Raw genomic sequence first — 3638 nt, 5'->3', positions numbered from 1 at the left:
TCGCTAAAACGCGGATTCTTAGCAAGTGCGTTACTCCGCCCGGTGACCCCATACAAACATCTTTGAGGCTTGCATCAGCTTTCAGCTCATGCAGCCTTCTCAAAGCTTCGGATTCTTCTTCCCTCCAGTCATTATACTAGTCGAGAAAGAAGGGGAAATCAGAAGCACAGACAAATGATGGCACACGGAATTACCAGTGCTTTCAAAGTCTCCAATCGCTTTGCTCGAACCTCTATCATCTTTCTCCCCTCTTCGATATTTGATGACTTGATTGGGCCCCCATGGTTAGTCAGTAAAATCATAGCGTCTTTGCGAAAGGGCCCTACGTGTGAATGTTGAAACGACGGTACATAGACTTGAAGATATAGTGCAGCCCTCAGTCCCCCAAGGGCCGCCAACTTGGCATGCGGAACAAAAATTATCCACAAACTAACTTTGAGAGACCATTCATGGGGGGGAAAAGGCTCCGCTGTTCTCGAGAATCGCGAGAAATTTTCTGTTTCATGATTGATTAAGGTTTAGTACGGAAATAAGGGACTTTGACATACATTTAGAGTTCGGGGCAAAGTCCAACGAAGTAAGACAAATATGTCCAAAGGGATGACAATAACCATGACCCCAAAAATCATCCACCGCAGCACATCCACTACCTTGACTGAGAAAGCACAATCATCCCGAGTACGTTGTTGGTTGTAAAACTCTTCCGCATAGTCTAAGACGTTCATGCCCTGGAGATTGATACAAGTGTGGATTGTGTCTTGCCGAAGCGGATCTTTGGGCTCACACCGCTCCGGAAATTTCGGGCATTCCTTACCCACGATGTCGCGATGCTCCTGAAGGTACTTAAAGAATCGAGTATCGGACCATTTCCCCTTTGGCGGCTCCGAGTCCAGAGGGCCAGCGCTTGGGAACACCAGAGCTGGGTTCTGCATGATGTCAGAAGGTCGGCGGCTAGGGTTTTCAACAGTGAAAGGGGTCAATCTCAAGGCGGGTAGGGACTGGGCTTTACTGCTTTGAAGATCAATTTAGGGGAGCCCAGATAGGAGCTGTCGGCGGCACACTGGTCACTGGTCCTCAAGATAGTTACTAAGTTAGGCCACAGCCTTGAAAACTATTTCGATTTAGGTGAGAATGATTATATCGTAGTCCCAACATGCACTGTGGCCACAAGTCGTACTGAGCGCAACCACAGACGCGATCATAGTGTTCGCAAGTACAAGAGGTGTGCGGGTGGGAACACGAGGCCATGTTTTCAAATTTCCTGGCAAACTCCGTGAAAAGCGCGCTTCAGAGTTTGCACCATTACTTACTCAGTTCTTAACCAATCGCCATGATTCAACCGGCGTTGGAAAGCGCCAACGTAGGGACTCATTGCTGTTGCTGACAGAATCCCTGATCGGCGCTAACTCAGTGCCCCAACGCTGAAGGTAGAGCTGTGTGCACTGTTCAATTAGCTTACCTCCACTTGCTGGACATGGTGGCAGAGGATAAGAGTGAGGATTTTTGTCCCAAGCGTCCATCCGATGAGTCCATAGCACGTACCGCTCAAAGCACCGTCATCAATCAGTCAGTTCCGACTCTCGTGCCTGACTTCGAATCCAATTCAGATGATCCTCAAACATGAAGCGTGGCACTGTTAACTCTCTGTGAAGCGGCCCTGATGACCTTCTAAGTGAGCTTTGATCAAGAGTCGGATACCAACTATGTGTTCAAGATGCCTCAGAACAGAGATAGTGAGGTCGGCGAGGCCAGGAAGATTTCAGGCTCCAGAGGAGACGAACGAGGCCACAACCCTTAAGGGCATAAGATAAGGGTTTCATCCCACCTTCCAAGGTAATGGCCTTGATCATCGGTGCGTTTATAATTTATGAAAAATGAGGCAGGTGTTGTGGTAAAAGAAAAGTCAAAGAGGTGACAAAATCCTTCACTTCACGTGGGTGGTTCGAATAATAATAACTATCGTCAGGGACCTCATGAACATCCCAGTCGTCATTTATAATGTCCCTGTTATTGTCCCATGTACGGGAAACTCAGAGTAAAGTATTGGAGATGAGGTATCCGGCAGTGAGCAAAAGGCGATGCAGTACGAGGTGAATAGCGAACAGAAAGAGCGTGGAGAGACATTAACTCCTGTTGATGGTAGCACCAATTGATGGACACTTCGTCTAGTGTCAATTCTTGAGGTCGGCAAACTCCGGCGATTGATACCAACATGGTAGAGTGAGAGTAACGAGTTTGGCTAGCTGAGTAGACAATGGAATGAAAATGCTTTGAAGAAAAAGGTGACCGAGGGATGGAAGGTGTGTCAGGATTCATAAACATGGGGATCATCCATGTCGCAGGGCGCAACCAGAGTCAGGTGTTCAATGGGCTCATTTAACGCACCCCTCTCCTCCCAGAAATTGTCGGAAAGGGTTCATCCCTCCTGTGCACCCCCACTAGTAAAGATACAGCGGTTATCTGGCCCCGGACACCAGCGCTTTCCAGGCAGAGAGCCTTTTCCCTATCTGCACACCCGTACCCAGCTTCGGAATTCAGAAATGCAAACATGGGGGCTGTCGGCGCGTAGCATCCTAGATCAAGTTGACGCCCAGCCTTGCCTGCACGAGGTTCCTAAACCATTTAATTAGGAGAGTATACAGTCTAGTGCGTAAGCAACGCTTATCACAACACCAGGCGCGAGCCGAAGATCCAGATTAGACACTCGAGACCCCAGTCAAGACTTTCTAGGTTGTGTTCAGTGTACAGTCCTAATTGCTGATAATCCTGATGTGTTCGAATGGTGCGGGCATGTGAGCTGCAGCAGTCAATATCAAATTTGCAATATGAATTTGGAGGATTGTGGCTCCAGCGCCTGATTCCGCTGGACGACCAAGTGACGGTGCGGTTCAAGTTGAGCTTGGACGTGTGAGGAAATCGGCAAGGGTCGCTCTCTTCGCTCCAATCCTCGAGTCGCTAGGGATCGGGTCAGGCCATGGAAACTAAGTAGAGAACCGTCACTCACAGTTGTAATCTCCATCCTGGCATGTTCGCCATATGCTTCTTACAGGCATAGGATGGCAGCAGGGTCTGTGTCTCCGCCTTTCATCCTTTCCACGCCAGTTGATCGTCTCCAGAATTACACCCTCGCGCCCTCAACGATGATTGTTTGAAGACCAGCAGGCGCACTGGTGGTATCTGGGACTGTCGGAGGTAGACCAGTGGGTGAAAGAGAGTGGCACGTCCGTGCCGTAAAAGTGTTTGGCACGCGACCAAGGGGTCTATGACAAGGTGTTGTGGCCTCAGTCCCAAACGGGATCGGATGTTGTGGCAGAGGAATAAGGAGATAGAGGGTACTACCTTCAGCGGAAAAGGCATACTTAGGTTCGGAAAGTGTGGTGAGGCCGTAACCCTATTTGGAGGTGTCTGCATACTACGCATCCGGTTTAGCCAACTTCCGACCCGCAAGAGATCGCATGCGGCAACACGGATCTTGTGTCCATAGACCTCAAATTTTGGGAGGAATGTTTCAGCGCGTGGGTCGGGCCATGTTGCAGGTGGTGTGAAGGGTTGCTATGGGATGGTAAATGTCCAAGAGATTTCAGACTTGAGGGATTCATGGCGTTGGCGCCAATTTACCTAGGCATCGAACCGGGTAT

The sequence above is a fragment of the Cantharellus anzutake genome (genome assembly GCF_015039405.1).
Source record: "Cantharellus anzutake strain C23 chromosome Unknown EI90scaffold_196, whole genome shotgun sequence".
NCBI lineage: Eukaryota > Fungi > Basidiomycota > Agaricomycetes > Cantharellales > Hydnaceae > Cantharellus > Cantharellus anzutake.
Note: the sequence above shows the minus strand (reverse complement) of the source record.